This window comes from Phyllobates terribilis, unplaced genomic scaffold (assembly GCF_046119375.1).
Source record: "Phyllobates terribilis strain yellow unplaced genomic scaffold, ASM4611937v1 Scaffold_1__5_contigs__length_1240528914, whole genome shotgun sequence".
In the NCBI taxonomy this organism is placed as follows: Eukaryota; Metazoa; Chordata; class Amphibia; order Anura; family Dendrobatidae; genus Phyllobates; species Phyllobates terribilis.
The window spans coordinates 1,191,248,271-1,191,273,439 of NW_027362761.1; the positions used below are offsets into that span (position 1 = coordinate 1,191,248,271).

Consider the following 25,169-nt stretch of genomic DNA (forward strand, 5'->3'; position numbering starts at 1 on the left):
CACACATTCTCACGCTACCAATCTCACCACCAGATAATTCTACCTGTTGCCGTTTCATCAGTGCCCGGATCTCTTTTTGGAGAACACGCTGCTGGCTGGAACTGGCGTTCATGGCAACCTGCTGTAAAATGAGAATCACCTCTGCAAGACAATTTTCAATCACGTTAGTTCCCAAGGTTATTCTAGGGTGACTGTCATGACGGTCAATGTCCACAATAATCAGTCCTCGTGCCGCCAGTTCGACTTTACCGACCTTAATGGTCACCTCTTTGAACCTCACCTGCGGCCCAGGCTGACCATTGCTGGCGATGATACTCAGGTCGTCATCTGGGAGGCGGGTTATGTCCGAGTCATTCCAGTACCGCTTAAAGAGCACGTACGGGATGGTAGTCACCTGTGACCCAGTGTCTAGTAGGGCACTCATAGGAATGCCATCCAGTACAACAGGCAAGACCGGGCGTCCCCCTACGTATTTATCACGCCAGTTCGATGGGCCTGATGATCTTATGCCTGGGGGTTGGCCCTCCGCCCCAGGTTGTGCCCGTTTAAATGACAGTACCTTGCCCTATGTCCGGGTTGATTGCAGCGGCGGCAGATGGGTTGTCCGTCCTCGTTGTATCTGTCGCTGGGTCTTCCTCTGGACGATGGGATCCTCCTCTGTCGGTGCCACGGGATGTCCTCCGGACTGGTGGCCAGCTTGATCCTTCCTGGAGGAGAGACCTGTAAAGACTGCACAGTTCGGGTTAGCGCGGCTACGCTTTTAGTCAGCTCTTGGACCTGATGGTGCAGGTCTGTAGCTGGGTTGTTGTCCAAAGCCTGCACACCAGCTCCTACAGGCTCTGCAGACAAGGGCGCCGCCTCCTGGTGATAGGTAATAGCAGGGCGCCGGTGGGTTACAGCGCTACCCGGTGCCGGTTCTCTGAGCACCCGGATGGCCCTGTCTTTGAACTTTGCAAAGTCTAAACCAGGGTTCTGCAAGGCCATTGCACGTAACTGGGTTCGGTGGGCGTTGGACAGCAGACCCTCAATGAATTGCTCAGTTAACAGTTCATCTGCATTCTGTACACTGTCAGGGTCTGCCTGTTTAATGGCTCCCAGGGCCTCTTGCAAATTCAAAGCATAGTCTCTTATACTGTCTTGGGCCCGCTGCTTGCACCCATAGAATTTCATTTTGATCTCTGCTGAGGTACGGGTATCAAAGGTGTCCCTCAGACGGGCTAAGATCTCCTTCACGGTCTCCTTGTCCCTGACTGACCAGGACTTTACTTCACGTTGGGCTGCGCCGGTTAACTGGCCTACCAATATGCTCACTTTTTGTCCCTCCGTCAGGGGGTATACTTTAAACAGGCTGTACAGTCTCTCTTTAAAGTCGCTTAGGGTATGCGACTCCCCTGAGTATTGGGGCAGCCAGGCCGCTCCGGGGATGTAAGGCATGGTGAACGGCATTACTGCGGCAGCGGCCGCGCTGGTGGTAGAGGGTCCCTCCGTGTCCGTCATCTTCCTCCCCCCTAGTTAAGTGTGGCCTACCTTCTGTTGCTTCTTCTCCGTAGGCCGCGGCTCCGCAGACGATCGTCAGGGTGGAGGACCTTGCGTCGCGCTCTGGTGACGTCAGCGTCGCTCTCTCTCCCTTCCAGGACCTTGCGCAGCGTCGGTGCGTGGGGCGGAGCTTCGGGTCTCGCGCGCTTTCGGCATCCACGCCCCTCTTCTTCCTGCGCGGCGTCCCGAAGATGGCGTCCGATGGCGGGAAAACGACTGCGGATGGCGGGAAAACGAAGGCGGATGGCGGGAATACAGCTGCGGATGGCGGGAACCGACTGAAGATGGCGGGAGACGGCTCCGGATGGCGGGAACCGACTGAAGATGGCGGGAGACGGCTCCGGATGGCGGGAACCTTCACCACGGCAGGTATGATAGTCTTTTGAAGGCGCGCAGTACCCGGTGGTTGCGGGCACGAAATCCTGCCGACTACGCCAAAGCTGACGCAGCCCCTGGGCCTAGTGTGGACGTGTGTGGGATACCCGGAGCCGGGTCTCTGGGGGTTGTAGTCTCTGTGGCGGCGACCCGGTCCCGTGGCTCAGGGTGGTCAAAACAGTGGCAGTCTTTTATGGGTTTTAGGTTAATAGTCCGACTACGCCACCCGTGGATTGCGGTCAGGGTGTACCGCCGCTGCGAGGCAGTCCGCTGAGGCTGGTATGGTGTGCGCAGCAAAGGATGGGATAACTCCCCACGGGAAGAGTATAGCCTCAGGGCAGGGAATGTGGATGATGGGGGCGATGGTGCGCGGGCGTCCCAGTACTAGTAGTGCTGTATGCGGTGAGAAAGCAGGAATGACTCAGAGTCTTTGCAGTGCAGTTCAGGGTCTTTACTGATGTTATTAAGGCAGACCCTCCCTGGAGTACTGGCTAGCAAGCAGGAGTTCCCCTGGCCAGGTGGAGTTGTAGGCCTCCCCGTCTATCTGCACTCTTCCTGGCTACCTTGCTGTAAGCGAGTGGAAGTAGCCCACGTCCCTGAGTATACCGTGTGGTGCTCACCCGTATGGCTGGTGACTTGGGGCCTTCTGATAGCCTCCGCTCCTCGATGGCGGTGCTGGCCCCTTCCTTATGACTGAGCCTCCGGGCTTCTATGGCCAGAGGACCTGGAATCCCCTGCCGGCTGGGTTCTGCTGCTGGGTGAATATACGTCCCCACAGCCTCGGACTCCGGTGTCCGGTACCTGGATTCTTCTGCCAGGGCGAGCTCTGCTCAGCTCCAGCCCCTGGTCTTCAGCTCCTGGTCCTACAGAGCTCCTAGCTGTAACTCTCCCTGTGTCTGGAACTGTCTCCAGGCTCTGACTGACTAATCCCGCCCCAGACCCAGTTTATAAGGGCAGATTCCTCCCCTCCCAGGTCTGGGCAGGAAAGGGCTCCTGACCAGAGAAACCTCCCACTTGCTCTCAGACGTAATATTTCTATTACTGTGGCAACCAGACCCCTGGGGTGCCACATATACATCACAGGAGACATGGGGCTGTGGCATATACATCACAGGAAACATGGGGCTGCGGCATATACATGACAGGAGACATGGGGCTGTGGTATATACATCACAGGAGACATTGAGCTGATGCACATACATCACAGGAAACATGGGGCTGCTGCATATACATCACAGGAAACATGGGACTGCTGCATATACATCACAGGAGACATGGGGCTGCGGTACATACATCACAGGAGACATGGGGCTGCAGCATAAACATCACAGGAGTCATGGGGCTGCTGCATATACATCACAGGAGACATGGGGCTGCAGCATAAACATCACAGGAGACATGGGGCTGCTGCATATACATCACAGGAGACATGGGGCTGCAGCATATGTAGCGCCCCGAGGGTTCGGCCGCTACAGGGGTATTGCACCTCTGCCAGAGGTGTGATATTCCACTCCCGGGTAAGGATGAAGTATGGACCAGGGCTCAGTAAGCTGCATGCAGCACACACAACCCATTTCCGGAGGAAAGCTCAACGGTGCTCCCATTTATACAGTAATGCAGGCACGACAGACCATGTCCCTGGCTGGAGTGGGGAGGGGGGAGGAAAACCCAGTGATGTAGGAGCAGAAGGGGACGGTTTCTGAGCATAGGTAGGAGCTCATTGGTTGCTGGGCTCAGACACAGAGGAGGAGGTATATAAGGTGGGCACCATCTTAGTTCAAGGTCTGTCTGGTCTAGTCTAGTCAGTGAGAGAAGAAGACAGGGAGCTGCGGCTCAGCCTGAGCTCAGCTCCACTTGGCAGGCCTAGGGTGAAGGCCGGAGCCAGAGAGGAGAGGAGAACAGGAACAGAAAGGAACAGAAACAGAAAGGATAGCGGGAAATGGGACCCACGTTTGCCCGCATAGATCCGCGGCAGCTGGACAAAAGCTTGGTCACTGGTGGGGCACGAGCCAGAGAAAGGATAGAAGGGAGTCCTGTGCCATACTCCTGAATTGCCTGGGGGTTGACCGAGCCCCTCACCTGGTGGACGCAGCACGGCTTGGGCAGTCACTACCTGTACAGAAGTGGCTTGGAGTATACGAACTGTGAGTAAAAGACCCTGGACTGCAACACGTTGTCTTTGTGCTTTTTACTTCGCCAGCACTAACGGTACTGGTGCTTCCTGCACCATCACCCCCACCATCTACTACATTGCCCTGGGGCTACACTCTTCCCGTGGGGAGTCATACTAACTCAGCTGCACCCACCATCAGCCTCAGGGGACTGCCTTGCAGCGGCGGTTCATGATAGCCGCAATCCACGGGTGGCGTAGTCGGACATTACCTACAGCACATCATTGACTGCCACTGGTCTGACCACCCTGAGCCACGGGACCGGGTCGCCACTACTACTCCCAGCATCGCCGTGAAGCCCGGACCCGAGTGCCCCACGGCCCAGGGGGCGAGTCACATATACATCACAGGAATCATGGGGCTGCCACCAGTGTAACAAGTCCATTCATGACCTTTTTTTCCTCATGGATTTTCCCCATCACCTGTGAGTGGAAGGAACCGCAGCAACTCAGCCACAAAGTGGAGACCCCGTGACGTTACAGAGTGGGGGGCCGAGTGCTGAGGAGCAGAAAGGTCACCACCGCTTTATTAACCTCATAATTGCAGAGTCCAGATGTCCTCTGGTATCAGCACAACAACTGCACCTTGCTGGGAGCTTCATGGCCGAGCAGCCAGCTACATGCAGCCTTACATCACCAAGCACAATCCCAAGTGTCGGATGGAGTGGTGTAAATCCGCCACCAATGGACTCTGGAGGAGACGTGTTCTGTGCAGTGACGGATCGCATGGCACTTCTCTGACGAAGGAGTCTGGGTTTGGTGACTCCAGGAGGACGTCACCCCCTGACTGCATTGTGCCGCTGTACAGATGGTGGAGGAGGATAGTGCTATGGACACGGTTATAGGGTCTGAGGTGCTACTCATTAAGAGCAGGGGCTGTGCGGTGTCCTTCAATTAATTAATTATTGCAGTGAGTTACTGGCTATATGATTGGGTTAGAGGGTCTTTGATTTGGGGCACCCCTATAAGGTGCTCCTCTTGCTGTATGATACAATGAATGTTATTATTTAGAGCTACGGGCAGGACAGATCTGGCTCCATCGCATTGGTGTAGTGGGAATACAGAATTATCGGACTCCTGGGTATGTTGTGTTACCTCCGCTGTTTTGTAAATATAAAGTTACCTTTCTGGTGTGTGATCGCTGTGATGACACAACAAGAGAAGATCACAAGTCACTAGAATAGACGGGGGGGACATGTCCGTTACAGTAGAGGTGAGTATCGTCAGGTGCACCCTCCTTCAGCCTAGAAAATGTGGGTGCTCAGCTAAGAACACCCACAATATAACCCTCCACGCCTAGATGAGTTTGGCATCTGGTTTACACAATGTGAGGCCTGGAGAGGTGTCCATGTCAGAACCAGAAGACCACCCACCTCAACAAATGGAGAGGACACCACATACAAAGCTGCGCATTCTGCCCCTTTAAGAAGACACTTTGCTTAGAGCCTTATATACAGTTTAGTCCTGGTCACTAGTTCAATATATTGTTGACAAAACAGTAAAAAGTTAAATTACTGGAGAAACTCCCTCCAAAACCAAGGGCACCATATTTAGAGGGCAGCCATGAACAGCTGAGAACCAGAGACCCTTAGAGAAGTATAAGCTCTGCTCAAAAACCTGAAGTCGAACGCGTCGGATGTCGGAGAATGAAAGATTCAGGCTGGAAATCTTAGGTGGATCCAATGTGAGCGAATTTCATCCCAAAAACTCATAACGGGATTCCTTAGTGTGTTTGGCCCCGTGTGCAGGGGACACGGCAAGTATTTTGCGCCTCCATAACCAATGAATCATTAGCTCTTCATGAGTCCCCTCGCATCACTCCAAGAACAAGTGGCGGTGAAGATGAGAGCAAAATTTTGAGCCCCCATAGAATTTGTCACTCTGGACAATGGCTGGGCATGTTCCTTAGGAATTGGTTTTCTATAAGATGTCCTCAGACCAGGATCAGGGCATCGGTGAGCTTCAAGACAGTCTGTGAGACTGTTAGTGCCATTTGTAGAATCCTCTTCTCAGCTTCAGCTTTTTTACAGATGGTGTTATGTTTGCATCAACAATTTGTTGAAATTTCATTGAATCCATTTTTCCCTCTATCCGTGAAATGTTCCTCGTGCCATTGGCTGCAACAAAGCATGATTGATCCACCACCATGCTTAATGGTTGGCGAGATGTTCTTTTCCCCGAAATTCTGTGCCCTTTTTTCTCCACATATACCTTGGATCATTGTGGCCAAAGAGTTCTATTTTACCTCATCGGTCCCCAGGACTTGTTTCTAAAACGCATCAGGCTTGTTTAGATGTTCTTTTCAATACTTCTGACGCTGAATTGTATGGTGAGGATGCAAGAGAGGTTTTCTTCTGACGACTCTTCCATGAAGGCCGTATTTGTGCAGGGGTATCGCAGTATCATCTTGTGGACAGGAGACAACGCAAGGAGGGGAGGAGGAATTTGGAAGTGGGTGTACGAGATACACAGGGCTATGATGGAGCACGATATTTAAACACAGCCATAGCATATACCAGCACAGCCTGCTACATCCTTCATTGATCTGTATCTATGCTCATGACTTTCTGGAGTCCTGTACATTTGGCCTCCTGATGAACCTACAGGAAGGGGAAACGCGTTGGGGCGATTTCCAGAATATAAGTTGGCCATCATGTTGCATTCTCTTTATTTATCTATTAGCACAGTATGAAAAATGTATTAGACCAGGCAGTCACTCATTACCTGTTTATAACCCACATTATCAGGGCCTAACAGGGAAAGTGAGGGACAGTCACCGTTGAATGGGGGCGCCAGACTCGTATACTAGGATGCCAACCTCCATGACAGGCAGTATCAGTTGAGGCGTTTTATGAAAGGGCAGATTTAAGTCTATATTGTATATGAATGTTTACCATGTTTAAGACTTTACTGGCCCATGTCTGGTTATCTACTTCCATCGGTCTCATATTTGAAAAATAGTCCCTAAGGGATACTGGATGGATTTCGATATAATGATGAACTTTTTAACTCGCACATCACAAGGGTTTTTTGGTGTTTTTTTTTTAAAAGAATCAAAATAAAATTGATAGTTTTGGAGTTTTTTTCATGTTTACATACGTATTTGTGCAGGTGTCTCTGAACAGTAGAACAATGTACTACAACTCCAGAGTCTGCTAAATCTTTCTGAAGGTCTTTTGCAGTCACGCGGGGGGTACTGATTTGCCTCTCTAGCAATCCTACGAGCAGCTCTCACTGAAATTTTGCTTGGTCTTCCAGACCTTATCTTGACCTCCACTGTTCCTGGTAACTGCCATTTCTTAATTACATTTCGAACTGAGGAAAGGACAACTTGAAAACGCTTTGCTATCTTCTTACAGCCTTCTTCTGCTTTGTGGGCCTCCACCATTTTCAGAGTGCCAGGCAGCTGCTTAGAAGAACCCATGGCTGCTGTTTTTTGGCACAAAGTTAGAGGAGGCTGGGTTTTTATAAATCTGGGAAATTTGCATCACTTGGCCTTTCCTAACGATCATAGTGAACAAGCCATAACCCCAACAGGCTAATTAAGGTCTGAGACCTTGATCAAAGTTATCTGAGCACACAAATCTGCAAGGGTGCCCAAACTTTTGCATCGGCCAATTTTCCTTTTTGTAATGTTTAAAATGTTAAAAATGACAATATTTTTTTTTGCCTAAAATACAAAGGAAATGTGTCATCTTTAGCTTTAGTCCTTTTAGAGATCATTTCATCTTCAACTTCCCTAACTGTTCACAATAACAGTAATTTTGACCAGAGATGCCCAAACTTTTACATGCCAATGTACATGATAAACTCTCTGGCTCAGTGACTTCCCGTCCAGCGGCTCAGCAGCAGAGGTAACAGAAGTCATACTACATGAATAGCCCACCCTTGTAGTAATAGGCAGGAAATGACGCTTCCTCTTTACGGTTACCCGACCTTTGCGGTATGGCCGGAGATGACTCGTTACATGGCGGCTGCAGCTTTAGGCTATGTTCACACATTGTGTTTTTGCTGCATTTTGTTTCTGCAGCAAAACCTGATCTCTTGCCAGATTTGTTCGGGATTTTTCTTGCTTTTTTGCTTGCTTTTTTGGTGCGTTTTTTTCACTGTCCTGTTATCTCTTTCTGCATGTACATACTGTTCAGTGAAAAAAAAAAATCTCATTCTGGTTTTGGCACAAAAACCGCTGAAAAACCTGATACCTGCGCTTTTGGTGCAGTTTTTTCACCACCCATTGCTTCCAATGGGTGGTGAAAAAACACTGAAAGAAGTGACATGCTCTATTTTGCAAAAAAACATGCAAAGCACAAAATCCTAATTAAAAAAAACCAAGATGTGTGCATGAGATTTCTGGAATCTCATAGACTTTGCTGGTACTGCAAAACGCAGCTGCAAATTTGCATAAAAAACGCATAAAAAAACATATTCTAACAACGCTACATCTCCTGTGATACAACACATCCTGGTTAGGAAACAGAGGTTCAGCTTAAAGCCCTAGGCCACAGTGTAAAAGATATATCCAGGCCACACTTGCAATAAGTGACTACCCCAGAATACGGGGAGACCCCGCGGAAGGGTTAGAAAATCTCCCAGGCCTCGCCGAATCTGCCTGTGTGTCACCCTGACCTGGATGCCACAAGTGTAATTAAAGCTGTGTCTGAGAGCAAGGGGGAGGTTCTCTAGTCAGGGGAACATTAGCAAGCAATGCCTACTGTCTCAGGCCAGTAGGGGGAGCTGGCTGCCCCTATAAAAGCTGGTACTGGGGGCAGGGTTAGGGAGAACTGGAAAGCCTGTCTCAGCACTGAGACGTGTCCCAGAGTGGAGCAGGGACAGAAAGTTGATTGCACCTAAGAGGAAGTGTGGCAGTAGGAGAGAGCCACCAGTCAGAGACAAGAGGCAAGGAGAGCCTGTCTTGGCAGAGAAAAGACTTAATTTTTACCAGACTTTGGTGTCTGAGGCTGGAAGGATTCCACATCCCCCAGCAGAGAACCAGTCCGCAAGGGACTGTATATTCCTTGGCCTAAGAAGCCTGGAGGCCCTGCCACAACCGAAGGGACCAGTAAAGCCGTACAAGGCTGGGAGCAGAAAGGAACCCACGTCGCAGGCCATACAGGCGAGAATACACGGAAAGCTCGGAAACGTGGGCTGTTACTCTATAAGGAGGGGATAGCCAGAAGGAGCGCAGAAAGCACGGTAGGCCTACACCCTCACCCTGACCAGGGCCAATTTCCCCGTTGCTCTCAGACATCCAGGTCCCCTCCTAGCCGGGACTGTTTATGGGTCAGTTTACCTGTTTTAGTAAAGACCCTGGACTGCAACTTGTTGTCTGTGTGCTCCTTGCTCCTCCAGCACTATCAGCACCGGGACTCTCACTACCATCACTCCCACCATCCACTACACTGCCCTGGGGCCGCACTCTTCCCGTGGGGAGTCACACCATCCCAGCTGCATATATCATCAGCCCCAGCGGTCTGCCCTGCAGCGGCGGTTCCTAATAACCGCAATACACGGGTGGCGTAGTCGGACATCTCTTAAAACATCTAAAAGACTGCCACTGGTCTGACCACCCTGAGCCACGGAACCGGGCTGCCACTACTACTCCCATCGTTCCCCCTATTGCCCGGATCCGAGTGCCCCACGGCCCAGGGGGCGAGTCACCTGCAGCCAGCTGTAAGCTCTTCCGATAGTAAAATGGGGCATAGAGGTGGGAAATATCATCCTGGAGGCGCGTGACATAGGAGAAGGGTGCAGGTGCAGACAAAATTTGCCGGTGGCAGTCTTCGATTGCAGCAAATGGATAATCCTCCACTGTGCAGGTGGTCAAAAGTTGGCAAGTAGGACACAGGTCCTTTGTGTAAACTACTTATGACTGCACAACACAGGAGTGTAACTAGGAGGGTCAAGGCCCTACAAACTTCTGAATGCTCCCGCCAGCAGGTGGGTCAGAGTGGGCAGCGCTGCAGGAGAGCCTGGCAATGATGATGGGGGTGGGTCATGGTAGGTGGTACTGCATATGGGCCTGGCTGTGATGAGTTGGGAAAGGTCAGAGGGAGCGGTAATGCAGATGGGCCTGGTGGTGATGAGCGAGAGAGGCTCAGAGCGAGAGGTACTGTAGGAGGGCCTGGTGGTGATGAGCGAGAGAGGCTCAGAGCGAGCTGTACTGTAGGAGGGCCTGGTGGTGATGAGCGAGACAGGCTCAGAGTGAGCGGTACTGTAGGAGGGCCTGGTGGTGATGAGCGAGACAGGCTCAGAGTGAGCGGTACTGTAGGAGGGCCTGGTGGTGATGAGTGAGAGGCTCATAGCGAGCTGTACTGTAGGAGGGCCTGGTGGTGATGAGCGAGACAGGCTCAGAGTGAGCGGTACTGTAGGAGGGCCTGATGGTGATGAGCGAGAGAGGCTCATAGCGAGCTGTACTGTAGGAGGGCCTGATGGTGATGAGCGAGAGAGGCTCAGAGCGAGCGGTACTGTAGGAGGGCCTGGAGGTGATGAGCGAGAGAGGCTCAGAGCGAGCGGTACTGTAGGAGGGCCTGGTGGTGATGAGCGAGAGAGGCTCAGAGCGAGCGGTACTGTAGGAGGGCCTGGTGGTGATGAGCGAGAGAGGCTCAGAGCGAGCGGTACTGTAGGAAGGCCTGGTGGTGATGAGCGAGAGAGGCTCAGAGCGAGCTGTACTGTAGGAGGGCCTGGTGGTGATGAGCGAGAGAGGCTCAGAGCGAGCGGTACTGTAGGAGGGCCTGGTGGTGATGAGCGAGAGAGGCTCAGAGCGAGCGGTACTGTAGGAAGGCCTGGTGGTGATGAGCGAGAGAGGCTCATAGCGAGCTGTACTGTAGGAGGGCCTGGTGGTGATGAGTGAGAGGCTCATAGCGAGCTGTACTGAAGGAAGGCTTGGTGGTGATGAGCGAGAGAGGCTCAGAGCGAGCGGTACTGTAGGAGGGCCTGATGGTGATGAGCGAGATAGGCTCAGAGTGAGTGGTACTGTAGGAGGGCCTGGTGGTGATGAGCGAGAGAGGCTCAGAGCGAGCGGTACTGTAGGAAGGCCTGGTGGTGATGAGCGAGAGAGGCTCATAGCGAGCTGTACTGTAGGAGGGCCTGGTGGTGATGAGTGAGAGGCTCATAGCGAGCTGTACTGTAGGAAGGCCTGGTGGTGATGAGCGAGAGAGGCTCAGAGTGAGTGGTACTGTAGGAGGGCCTGGTGGTGATGAGCGGGGAAAGGTCAGAGTAGGCGGCACTGCAGAAGCACCTGGTGGTGATGACTGAGAGAGGCTCATAGCAAGCGGTACTGTAGGAGGGCCTGGTGGTGATGAGTGGGGGAGGGTCAGAGTAGGCCGCACTGCAGAAGGGCCTGGCGGTGATGAGTGATAGAGCTCAGAGTAGGCGGCACTGCAGAAGGACCTGGTGGTGATGAGCGGGGAAAGGTCAGAGTAGGCGGCACTGCAGAAGGACCTGGTGGTGATGAGCGGGGTAAGGTCAGAGTAGGCGGCACTGCAGAAGGACCTGGTGGTGATGAGCGAGAGAGGATCATAGCAAGCGGTACTGTAGGAGGGCCTGGTGGTGATGAGTGGGGGAGGGTCAGAGTAGGCAGCACTGCAGAAGGGCCTGGCGATGATGAGCAGGGAAAGGTCAGAGTAGGCTGCATTGCAGAAGGGCCTGGCGGTGATGAGCAGGGAAAGGTCAGAGTAGGCCGCACTGCAGAAGGGCCTAGTGGTGATGAGCGAGAGAAGGTCAGTGTAGATGGCACTGCAGAAGAGCCTGGCGGTGACGAGCGGGGAAAGGTCAGTGCGAGCAGTACTGCAGGTGGGCTTGGTGGTGATGAGCGGGGGAGGGTCAGAGTAGGCAGCATTGCAGAAGGGTCTGGCAGTGATGAGCGGCGGGAAGGTCGGTGGGCGGCACTGCAGAAGGCCTCATGGTGATAAGAGGGTGTGGGTCGGTGGCTGGGTCAGAGTAGGTGGCACTGTAGGATGGCACAGCGTCTGGGCCCCTCTGTGATTGTGGACCCTATAGCAGCACTGTGAGGATCCGGGGCCGATACAATATCTGCGTATGAGGCCCCTACAGTCACATGACGTGTCGTACCGCTGCTCTCCGTATTGGGGGCCCCACAACCTGGGTAACTTCATAACCTATTATGGTGGGCCCGGAGGGGACGTCCCGCTATCCACAACCACACGTAATGACGTGACCCAGTGGACTGAGGCTGGAGCCAGCACCCGGACCCCCGGCCCTGTGCACACTATCCGCTCTGATTGCAGCCGTTTAACCCCTTAGATGAGGCGGCACTTTCGACAATGGTGTAAGGCCCCGATGTCCCCCATGTCTGTACCCAGCCCACGATGGAGACTCGCAGGAGAACGACCATTGTATAAGCGATGTACGTCTGGTATCGCAGCGTGCGGAGCCGTCTGAACGAATAACATCTCTGTATATTTATTCCGGGTGGTGAGCGCCGAAATGGGAAAAAACACAGAAATTGCGCTCACATGGAAAAAGAAATCACATCATAGTGGTCAAGATAAAAACTACATCTCCTGCGGCAAAAACCATCAGCGAGAGAAAAGGAGCGATGGCCCCTGGGAGGCGCTGTGCCCCCTGGGAGGCGCTGTGCCCATCGGGACTCATCAGCCGGGCCTGGAGGGCGCCTGTAGCCGGCTCTTACACTATGATGCAGTCCGGAGCCGGGAGCGGCCGATAATGCGCCGACTGAGACAGGACGCTGCCTTTAATGCGTGGGCGTGCAGCTGGGCGTGGTCACAACGGTGATAGACAGGCCGCGCGACAGGGGAGGGGCGTGGTCACCGGTGAGCAAACACAAGATGGGGCGTGGTAGAGAAGTGATTGGCGGGCGACCAGAGGGCGTGGCTATAAAGAGGCGTAACCATAGATGGGCGTGATTGCCAGCTGAGGGGGCGTGATTGACAGCTCGTGCAGAAGGCGTGGCCGAGGGTCGTGATTGACAGGCGCTGCTCCCGGGAATCTGCTCTGTGCACGGTCTGCTGCCTCCCTCTCTCTGTGCACAGGCATCATGGCGGATCACACAGCGCTGTAGCAAGCACACCCTCCTGCATACCCCTTTCCCACCCTACCCCACGGGCCCTAGGAGGGCACAGGGCCACCATGAGGCTGCAGTAGCGCCTTGTGCTGCCAGGATTCGGCTGTTGTTGCAGCTGCCTCCCGCCCTCCCCTCCTCCTTGCTGGATTGTAACTTTCGGATCGCACACAGCACCACCACCCTGGAGGGAGAGAGACCAGCCGTGCCCGGATCCCTGCACTAGATCACTGGATCCCTCAGCGCTCTGGATCTCATCTGCCTCCGATATTGGATCGTTTGCTTCGGATTGTCTGCAGCAGGTCGCCAGATCTCCGGATCCCTGCACCGGGGGCTGAGGGTAAGGGGCGATCAGTTGTGTCCATCCCCTCATTACTGCAGGGGCTCAGGGCAGATTGGGGGGTCCCGGACTCTGGAGGGTGATAGAGGCCAGGGGGAGGTCAGAGTCCGGCACTGACAATAACTTCCTGTGCTGTACTGTATATGACTCTGCACTCTGCCTGCCTATCTATCTATCTATCACACCTATGTGCTCATGTTCCTCTGTGCTGCTGGGAGCTTCCACTTGTAGCTGCATGTCAACAAGAAGGAGCCCCATCTCCCCCCAGGTCCAGGCCTGCGCTCTATTAACCCCATCCCTGCTGCATCTGTCCTTCCTATTCTGGGTCATGTGCAGATACGCCCTGATTGGACTGTTTTGTATTTTTTATATATATGTATATAGTTTTTTTTTTTTTTGCTTCAATTATAATGGCAATTAAATGTCCATTTCCTGCAGGAGAGGAGATGTGTGGTGGCCAGGGATGATGGTATCCCTTTAATTTTTTTTCAAAATGGCAAAATACCTTTATCGTGCTGTGCTCAGGAGCTTACAGTCTAATATGATTGGGTTTTTATTACACGTGTATGACCCCCCCATCTTCCATCCAATCTCATGCGATAGTCTCTCTGATGTCTAGGAATTGCCTGGTGATTCTCTTGGCACCTACTGTATTAGGGCGACTTCGGCCTCGACAGCCGCCCCACTTTGTGCCGCTGCTACATGGCGGCACTATAGAATTGATTGGGGCCGAATTGCACCTACCCTGCCACAACCGGCAAGCAACCCGAAATCCTACCGACTCTGATCCAGTTACGGTAGTGCTGGTGCCGCAGAGCAACCCCATGTACTTCTACAGCGCCGCCACGTAGCAGCACCGCTGAGCAAACTTTGCGCGATTGCTGTTGCAGCCAATGTCGCCGTGTAGCCCTACCCTACACTGCGACTTTTTCTTTCCACTTGAGTTTCCTTTTTTTTGGATGGTGACCATTAAAGCCACGTTCACACGTTCAGTATTTGGTCAGTATTTCACATCAGTATTTGTATGCCAAAACCAGGAGTGGGTGATAAATACAGAAGTGGTGACATGTTTCTATTATACTTTTCCTCTGAATGTTCCACTCCTCCTGCTTTTGGCTTACAAATACTGATGTAAAATACTGACCAAATACTGAACGTGTGAACGTGGCTTTAAAGGGGCACTCTGTACAAGTTATTCATCAATTTACCTCCTTGTCCCAGTGAGCCACAGATCTGCGGGGTGACTCGTTCGATCAGTTACTACCCAGCCCAGGTTTTCCAGAGACAGACAGATATATATATATATATATATATATATATATATATATATATATATATATATATATATATATATATATATATATATATTTTTTTTGTGAAACGATGACTGACTGTACATTGGAGATATTGTAAGAGGCCGTGGCTTGCCGCCTCCCCTGACCGTGGTCTGCCGCCTCCCCCTTATTTCCCCAGTTTGCATAAACTAATTTAGGAGCTTGTTACCGGTAGTGGCACCATAATAATGCTCACCAGTTTCTTTGGAAAATTGACAATCGATATGGCCGTGTCGCTGGCTGTTGTAACTAGGTAGCCTGGAAGTGCTGGATCATGACCTGTATGGCAGCTGTAATGGTGGCCGCGTGCTGAGAACCCAGCCTTGTCTGCTGTTGTTATTGCGTTATGACTGACTATAATCAACAATGGAGGTCAGGACCTTTAGGACTTTTTTTTAATTTTTTTTATATCTGGTGCAAGACCACAACTCCTATTAGATCACCGTCCTAAAATTGTACGTTGAGATGACCAGTTACCGACTCCTCAAAAAAAATGACTATTTGTGAGGCCGTGATCTCCCTTGACGACCTAAACGAGGCCCGTAACCATAACGAAGTGTTAATTAGAAAGCATAGCCCCGCCCAGTACGAAGAAACCACTGTAATTTGGGTTCCCTAGCAACAAGGACCCCATTCATCGCCACCAGAGCAATGCAGAACTCCTGTTGCTAGGGGCAACAAGGACGCTCTTTCTTTGAGATGTATACGTTGCGAGACGCTGAGTCCAACGTTGCTTTGTGTTGTCCCTCGCTTTAGAGAGGCCATATATAGTGGATTTCCCAATGTTTTCTCTTTTTAGGCCCTGTCTGCCATGTTCAAGCGCCATTTAAAAGTGCGCGTTATAGGTGGAATTATCCGTCTGATTGGCTTTAGGGACGTCGCGTGGTCTCAGACTTAACGTCTTTCAAAATGGCGTTCAGATGTTGTCTAATTTCATAAAAAAAAATAATAATAATAAATCGCCATTTTTTACCGTCCTCTAAAAATCATGTGACTGACTTTGGCGCATCTGTCAGCTTCCCTTGCGCCATCTTAAGAAATGGATTCCATTCAATCGCCCCTTTCGTGGTGTAAATTATAATTAGTCGGCCATTTTTGCTTAGTGCCGCCACCTTCTTTTTTTTACATTTTTTTTTTTTTTTTTTTTTTTTTTTTATAAAAAAAGAAAAATTGTGATCGTTGTGGATAATCGATCACTTTGTGGCGGAATTGGGAAATGAGCCGCCGTCCTCACCGCGAGATGTTGAGAACTTTAGTTTCCCAATAGGGTGCTGCCTCTCCGCTGTAAACAACCCGTTACTGATGGACTACAACACCCAGCATGCAGCCTGTGAGGTGGCAGTTCTGAGTAGCGTAGATCCATGAGGTCTGCAGTTTTTGGTTGTATACTAGAATGTCCTTTTCATTGAAAGCAAGCAGAGGTATTAAAATAAAACACAAATTCGAGAATTTCACAACTTTTTCATGTAGGTATATAACACTGGGGAAAATGGCGAACCCCTGACTATAAAACACTTAGATTCTAGAGTCCACCATCCTCGTGTCATTAGTCCTTATTTTTTTAGCCATTTTAATCCGTTCTTCGCCTTTCTCGTCTCAGATTGGGGACCATAGTCTTGCAGGCTTTATGGCAGCTGACTGGCATTGAGTATAATGGTATGTGTTTTCTACAATTGCTCTAATTGGGAATGGAAGGATAAAGTTGACAATTTTTGACGGCAAAATGATTGCAAGGGTTAGGGGTGTCGTATCCCTTTCAACACTCAGAAGCCCTCTTTGTTTTTTCTTTTATTACTACAATATTTTGTTTCAATCTCTGTGAAGTCGGTGAATAGGATCGTCCTTGTTTGCATCCGTCTTACGGGGCTTAAGTATTGGGTCTCCTGTCCCGACTCCTGGATAGATGATCTTGTTGAATTTTGACTACTGCCGGCTGCTTTCTTCCCTCTCCACATATCGGTGGCACAAACCTTTTGTAGTTTTGCTACCCTTACTGAAGATTCATCCCGGCCCGATCACTGGTTTTCTGACACAAACTTAGAGCTTTTTCAGACAAAAAAAAAGGATATATGGTTGTCCTCTTCCTTGATGCAGCTCGTCATCCTGTGCCTCCTCACAGGAGTAGTAGTTTAACGAGTACCAGAAACATTAGCCGAGAGCCTTCTTTCTGTTTCGGGAGCCGGGGAGGGTCCAGTGGAGAGAGCAGCTTTACGAGGAGGCGATCTGTCAGATACAATAGATACCCGCCCTTTTGGTTATTAAAATGCGCAACGCGTTCCGTTGAAGGATAAACTGATTTCCTAATGTATGGACTGTTGTGTATTCAGTCTCCTATGGTGTAACCAGGAGCGTTTCTAGGCCCGGGGTCTCGCTTCAACTCACTCATCGTCAAAAGCCCATTCATTTCTAATGGTATAAATCATGGAGGATAAACGAGAGCAGATACATGGCTTAATGTATGGTCGTACTGTGCGGGGGGCCACCCATAAAGTGCCCTGGACTACACTGGCCTTATAGTCATTTTGCAGCTTGCCCATTCACGCTCTGCCCTAAATCCAAAATCCCGATCCTTCTTTCCCTCGATATCTGGCATTGGAGAGATTAGAGATATACTTTGTGTAAATATACATACATACAATATCCAACACTGCAGTGTTTTGTTATGTCTTCTATAGAAGTTGTACTGTGCAACAGGTAAGGACTAGGTGTGGCCGCCGTACACCCTCTTTGAACATCACCTGAACATGCCAACAGGACCGGCCATCCAACTAATATGAGAATGTCCTGATTCCTGCAAGAGCAGACAATGGAGAAAAGAAGGATTGGGCATGCTGGATGTCAATATGCACCATCAGATGGTCGGGCTGCCCCCCCCCCCACGCGGCGGTATCAGATGGTCGGGCCGACCTGCTGAAATCAGCGGGTTCTGATTAGATGAAAGTAATGTTATGGGGTCTTCCACTAGTCAATAGTTCTTTTTTTAAATTTTTTTTTCATTCTTTTTGGCAATAGGCCGAACGCAAGGGATCCTTTTGTAAAGTTGCTCAAAAACCCATTAGCCTCAGTAATTGCTTGAAGGGGGTCATGCAGGAGTTGAATATTGAGGACTTATCCTCTTTGAGACCGGGTGGGTTTTGGCGGCGAGCGTTGGTTGTAGGTCAGGGCAGACGTGGTGCTCTTACGTTGGTGCTGCCGGTCTGCAGCGAGGCCGCGCTGTCTGTAGGTTGCGGGGTGGAGAGGATTGTAGATTGTAATTGACTGGTATCACGTTACGCCAGCGCTAATTAACGAGGCTCAGATCCTTGTCTCTTGCTGATGCCGGCAATTCATGGGCATTTTCTTGAAATAAGCAAAGAGGGAAAAACCGTTGATTATTCGTTTCGGGTCACATTACGAGAAGAGCAAATCCTTCGAAAAAAACCAAAAACTCTATTCGTGCTTCACCCGACGTCCGACATGCGCTTCCCATACTAAACGAGAAAATGGAATTTTTGGTCCGTGACCTCCTTCCCACCTCTTGTTAACGAGGTCCCTACCAAACAATCAGATTGCTGGGGGTTTTCCATTACAGTTTCTTCTCCCCCAGATCAGCTGATTTTTGGGTACATTTACGTAGTGCGTTATGTTGAGACGATAATCCGCAGTGTCACCCCACCATGTGAATGTACACTAAACGAGAACCCAAAAGTGCCACCATAGACCTTTTGTAAGGAGGACCTAAATCGTTTTAGGCGAAACCCAGTAATCGCATAATGACTAGAAAATTATCATATTTGCCAGATTTCCTGAATTTTCAGATACAGACCTGGCAAAATTCAGTATCTAGGCGGAAAGGGGGTGGTATCTGTGTAAACCCCACCAAAAAGGCGTACCTGTGTTAATAATAACATTATTATTTTTATTATTAATAGAAACAGTACGTATTCTGCTTGAGTGTAACTCTTTGTCCAGTGATTGACTGCAGCGCTGTTGATGTGACGTCACCCCTGCGGACGGTAAATCGCAGGAGCAGCTGTGGAGGCTGAACACTAGGGTCAATATCGGCTGTTTTTCAATAAATTTTAGCTGAGCCACTTTAATGGCGTGCTGTATACTGAACGGTGAGAAACCCCTTTGAATGTCCCCATGCCCCCATTACTTTTTCGCTATCTTTTTTCACATCTTCCCTCTTTTGGGTGCCGGGCGACTGCGGTAATCTGACAACAGATGAGTTAAAGGGGCACACATTTTTTGCCGTGGGAAAATACTCGTCACATTGATGACAACCACAAAACTGCTACTCAGCCGCTGGTAAGGGACCAGGTATCAAATCTGATTTATTTATTTATTTTTATTTTTTTTTTTTTTTTATAAATGCCAACACAAAGCAGATTTATTTTAAAAAGCATTTCTGGAAAAGCAGTGGATGAATGTAAGCGGACAGTCAGCAGTCATGAGTGTCAGGGGCCGGGGGGAACATGGGGGTCACAGGAGTGTTCTGGCTCCGAATGTTTTTTGCTTGCCGTTATGGAGCGGGCTGCACGCACAGCTCGTCTGTTTACCCTGGGAGCCGGGGGGTTGTCACCCAGAATCACATCCCCTTTATTATTCAAACGCTGGGTACTGGATGAAATTTGCCTCATATGTATCTACGGAAAGATAAATAATGTGGAAGCCTAACACTCTATTGTCATTTTTCAGTATGTAGGGTATTATACAGTATGGTACTTAAATACCAATTCTATGTATTATTAATACATTCAGTGCTCAAATAATACCAACCTCTAGTGACCATATTCTGTATATGTATTAATACTGCTTTTTCAGTCCTCAAATACCAACCTCTAGCAACCATATTGTTTTATTAATACTGTCATACAGTGCTCAAATATTACCAACCTTTAGTGACCATAATCTATATATGTATTATTACCACCACACAGTGCTTAAATAATACTAAGCTCTAGTGACCATACTTTATGTATGTTTTTATTAATTCCGCTATACAGTGCTCAAATACCAACCTCTAATGACCATATTCTATATATGTATTAATAGCGTCATACAGTGCTCAAATAATACCAACCTCTAATGACCATATTCTATATATGTACAGTCATATGAAAAAGTTTGGGCACCCCTATTAATCTTAAGCTTAATGTTTTATAAAAATTGGTGTTTTTGCAACAGCTATTTCAGTTTGATATATGTAATAACTGTTGGACACAGTAATGTTTCTGCCTTGAAATGAGGTTTATTGTACTAACAGAAAATATGCACCTGTCAAATTTTGTTTGAATGCAGATTGCACAAGTATGGGCACCTCACCAGAAAAGTGACATTAATATTTAGTAGATCCTCCTTTTGCAAAAATAACACCCTCTAGTCGCTTCCTGTAGCTTTTAATGAGTTCCTGGATCCTGGATGAAGGTATTTTTGACCATTCCTCTTTACAAAACAATTCCAGTTCAGTTAAATTTGATGGTCGCCGAGCATGGACAGCCCTCTTCAAATGATCCCACAGATGTTCAATGATATTCAGGTCTGGGGACTGGGATGGCCATTCCAGAACATTGTAATTGTTCCTCTGCATGAATGCCTGAGTAGATTTGGAGCGGTGTTTTGGATCATTGTCTTGCTGAAAGATCCATCCCCTGCGTAACTTCAACTTTGTCACTGATTCTTGAACATTATTGTCAAGAATCTGCTGATACTGAGTGGAATCCATGCGTCCCTCAACTTTAACAAGATTCCCAGTGCCGGCATTGGCCACACAGCCCCAAAGCATGATGGAACCTCCACCAAATTTTACTGTGGGTAGCAAGTGTTTTTCTTGGAATGCTGTGTTTTTTGCCGCCATGCATAACGCCTTTTTGTATGACCAAACAACTCAGTCTTGGTTTCATCAGTCCACAGGACCTTCTTCCAAAAAGAAATTGGCTTCTCCAAATGTGCTTTTGCATACCTCAGCCGACTGTTTGTGGTGTGCTTGCAGAAACGGCTTCTTTCGCATCACTCTCCCATACAGCTTCTCCTTGTGCAAAGTGCGTTGTATAGTTGACCGATGCACAGTGACACCATCTGCAGCAAGTTGATGCTGCAGCTCTCTGGAGGTGGTCTGAGGATTGTCCTTGACTGATCTCACCATTCTTCTTCTCTGCCTTTCTGATGTTTTTCTTGGCCTGCCACTTCTGGCCTTAACAAGAACTGTCCCTGTGTTCTTCCATTTCCTTACTATGTTCCTCACAGTGGAAACTGATAGGTTAAATCTCTGAGACAGCTTTTTGTATCCTTTCCCTGAACAACTATGTTGAATAATCTTTGTTTTCAGATCATTTGACAGTTGTTTTGAGGAGCCCATGATGCCACTCTTCAGAGGAGATTCAAACAGGAGAACAACTTGCAAGTAGCCACTATAAGTAGCTTTTCTCATGATTGCATACACCTGGCTATGAAGTTCAAATCTCAATGAGGTTACAAAACCAAAAAAAGTGCTTTAGTAAGTCAGTAAAATGTAGGTAGGAGTATTTAAAACAAGAAAATGATAAGGGTGCCCATACTTATGCACCTGTCAAATTTTGTTTGAATGCAGATTGCACATTTTCTGTTAGTACAATAAACCTCATTTCAAGGCAGAAACATTACTGTGTCCAACAGTTATTACATATATCAAACTGAAATGGCTGTTGCAAAAACACCAATTTTTATAAAACATTAAGCTTAAGATTAATAGGGGTGCCCAAACTTTTTCACATGACTGTATTAATAGCGTCATACAGTGCTCAAATAATACCAACCTCTAGTGACCATATTTTGTTTTATTAATACCGCCATAGAGTGGTTAAATAATGCCAACCTCTAGTGACCATACTTTATGTACCGGTATGTTTTATTAATTCCACCATGCAGTGCTCAAATGCAAACTTACAATGACTGTGAAGAGCTCTTCACAATGACTATAGGCTATATACCTTATGTAGTATTAATACCGTCATACAGTGCTCAAAATACCGGTTGGTATTAGATTTTCTAAATGTATTATTAATACTGCCAGACAGTGCTCAAATAATAAGAACCTCTAGTGACAATATTTTAATGCGTGCCATATCGTTGTTAAAATAATACCGCTCTGTAATTACAACTTGTGCAGGTCACAAGCCAAGCACCAGGTACCCCCATTATCAAGGAACGCCGATGCGCCAATGTGCGACTCAAAGTTGAGACTCTAATTTTTGTAGCTCGCCCCCCACAACGAGCATCTTGGGTGCATAATCCATGAGCAGATATGATCGCCAATGTGCCCCAAATCTGATGCCTTTTATTAAAAGGGCACAATTATCGCCCACCCCAATTACAAATTGTTATTATGGCATTTACCATAGAGGTTAATATAATGACCAAGAAAAAGCAAAACAAGGGAACATTTTTGACCATGTAAGTATTTAAAGTGATTGTCCTGTCATTTTTTTTTCTCCTCCAAAATTGAAGTAGTAGCTAAAAGCCCACCATAGTCATGGCAGTATTGTCGTGACTTTAGTTTATTGCTTCCCCTCAGAGTCAATTTGGGGGTTTTGGTAGTTTCTGACATTACCTACATTGTTCTGACACCTGTTGTTGTGACGTTGGTGCGGTGGGCACAGTTTGAAATGCTGAAGTGATGGTCTTTATGATAAATGGTACTGTATTTAAAGGGGAACTGTCACTAGGCCAGAAGCGGACAGTCTTTGCTTTAATTTTATTCCCTCTATTCCCCCGAATATTCAGTTTTTTTTTTTCTTTTTTTAAATCCGCCATACGGTTCTAGAGATATGGGCCTTTTTTATTTAGAGCTTGTTTCCTTACTAAGGGGCGTGGCTCACAGGATTCTCTGGGGGCGTGTCTTTAGCTGCTCTGCCCCTTTGGCAATGATCATAAAAAGAAGCACTGAATAAAAGGCCCATATCTCTGGAACCGTATGGCGGATAGAAAAAAAATAAAAATCTGATAAGTCAGGGGAGCAGCGGGAATAAAATAAGAGTAAAAACTGGACACTTTTGACCTGGTGACAGACCCCCTTTAATATGGAGATGAGCTTTTGGATTATCTAGGGGGACATGTGCTTTGTTTATGACATGTATGGCCATCTTTTCCTGCCATATTAGTATTCATGACTGGTCTATTCATGGACTTTTGACCTTCTTGCTGCCATCTTGACCCGGGGTCTTTGTAATAATTCTTTTTAGACATCTAGGTCATACTGACGGATCCTGTGTCGACAGAAGACTGGCACCCCGCGCCGGGTACAGACATTCACTGCAATTGTTTGGGATGCGGCAAAGAATGGAAACAGTAATAGGAAGGAAGGGAGTTTTTCTGTCTTGTACACAGGGCTCTGCGGCCCGGCCGGGGGAATAACTTATTATCTGAAAACCGTTTTAGCCTATTCCTGACGACACCGGCTATTAGGTCACCGTCTAATGACCGGGGAGGGGAAGGCCGGTGGTTTCGGAGAGGGAGCCATGACTAAACATACACTGGGATCCCGTTTGAAGATGGCAGCCCTATAATTTTCTGGTTACTCTGTGGTTACGTTAGTAAAAAAAATCACACACCGCAATGATACGTTAGGCGGCCATGTCCACAGCTCCACTTCCTACATGGCGCTGATCTATGGTTTATTGTATGAGAAAGGGAAACACGGATACTAGTAAACACGATGGAAACCGCAAAAAAAAAATGGCGGTTACCCATAGCAGCCAATCATGGCTCTACTTTCATTTTAGTTGCTATTGGCAACTGCTTCATTTTTTGTTTTTGCAAAACATAATACATAAAGCTTTAAAAAAAAACAAAAACAACTTGTTGCCTGTAGCAACCAGTGCTGAGTGGGGAGAAATGTAAACATGGAGGCCTTAGAAACGCATGAAAAACAGCTGTTTCCCATAGCAACCGATCAGATCACATCAATTTTTTATTATTTTTTTGCATCTTGAAGCCGATTAAAAGATAATGATTATGGGTTGCTATGGGTAACGAGGCAGATTTGAGCGTCAATTTTGGAAACTGATTCCGAGGGGATTTCCATAGCGAGGAATCTGATTAAGGGTTTATTGTCGTGTAGGGTGGAATTGGTTGCTACGGATGATTAATCAAATTGGTCAGCGCCATTTAATAATTCTGTAGGAGGAGAGGACCTGAAGTGAAGATAAGGGTATGTGCACACGATGCATCTGGGCCTGTGGCCCCAACGCTGCGGAAGAGCCTCCGGCAGATATGCTAATGAGTGGCGGCTCTTTTTTTTTTTTTTTTTTCTTCACCTGCGGACTTTCCTCGTAGAGGTTCAGTCGATAGGGAAAGTCCACATGCGAACCCGCAAGAGAAAATGACATGCTGCGGTCTGGAAAGACGCACCACTTGTCATTTTCCGCGGGTGATCCGCAGGAGCACAAAAACGCATTGTGGACATCAGATTTCTAGAAATCCATCCACTGGGCTGTAATATCTGGACGCTGCGGGTTTGATGCTACATAAAAACGCAGCGTCAAAACCGCAGCAAATCCGTACCGTGTGCACATACCCTTAGTCGAGTATGGGCACATAGACTTCTATGGGTGCCACATTGCCTCGTGAGTCTATAATATGGCAGTGTAAAAAGAGGACCTGAGGGCTATGTACAACTTCAGATTTTTTTTTTGTTCTATCCAATGAAAAACTAAACAAACTTGAAAAATGTTCTTTATTAAAAATGTTATCCCATTTACAGCCCCTATGTGTATCCATGGTAACAGACAACAAACCTAGCTCTCTCTTTTCTCTTTTTCTTTCTCTTCTTTTTCTTTCTCTCTTTTTCTTTCTCTTTTTCTTTCTTTTTCTTTCTCTCTTTTTCTTTCTTTTTTCTTTCTCTCTTTCTTTCTCTCTTTCTTTCTCTTTTTCTTTTTCTTTCTCTCTCTTTTTCTTTCTCTCTTTTTCTTTCTCTCTTTTTCTTTCTCTCTTTTTCTTTCTCTCTCTTTTTCTTTCTCTTTTTCTTTCTCTCTCTTTTTCTTTCTCTCTCTTTTTCTTTCTCTCTCTTTTTCTTTCTCTCTCTTTTTCTTTCTCTCTCTTTTTCTTTCTCCTCTTTTTCTTTCTCTCTCTTTTTCTTTCTCTCTTTTTCTTTCTCTCTCTTTTTCTTTCTCTCTCTTTTTCTTTCTCTCTCTTTTTCTTTCTCTCTCTTTTTCTTTCTCTCTCTTTTTCTTTCTCTCTCTTTTTCTTTCTCTCTCTTTTTCTTTCTCTCTCTTTTTCTTTCTCTCTTTTTCTTTCTCTCTTTTTCTTTCTCTCTCTTTTTCTTTCTCTCTCTTTTTCTTTCTCTCTCTTTTTCTTTCTCTCTTTTTCTTTCTCTCTCTCTTTTTCTTTCTCTCTCTTTTTCTTTATCTCTCTTTT

General features: G+C 48.0%; 1 protein-coding gene across 3 annotated transcripts in view; it reads left to right on the forward strand.

The window, feature by feature from the left end:
* The first annotated feature begins 13,011 nt into the window (after positions 1-13,011).
* PTPRA (protein tyrosine phosphatase receptor type A) overlaps positions 13,012-25,169 on the forward strand; it is a 139,744-nt gene continuing 127,586 nt past the window's right edge. For all 3 annotated transcript variants that reach the window (XM_073649194.1, XM_073649193.1, XM_073649196.1), the window contains exon 1: positions 13,012-13,461. The gene's annotated coding sequence lies outside the window, so the exon portion shown is untranslated. The remainder of the gene's footprint in view (positions 13,462-25,169) is intronic.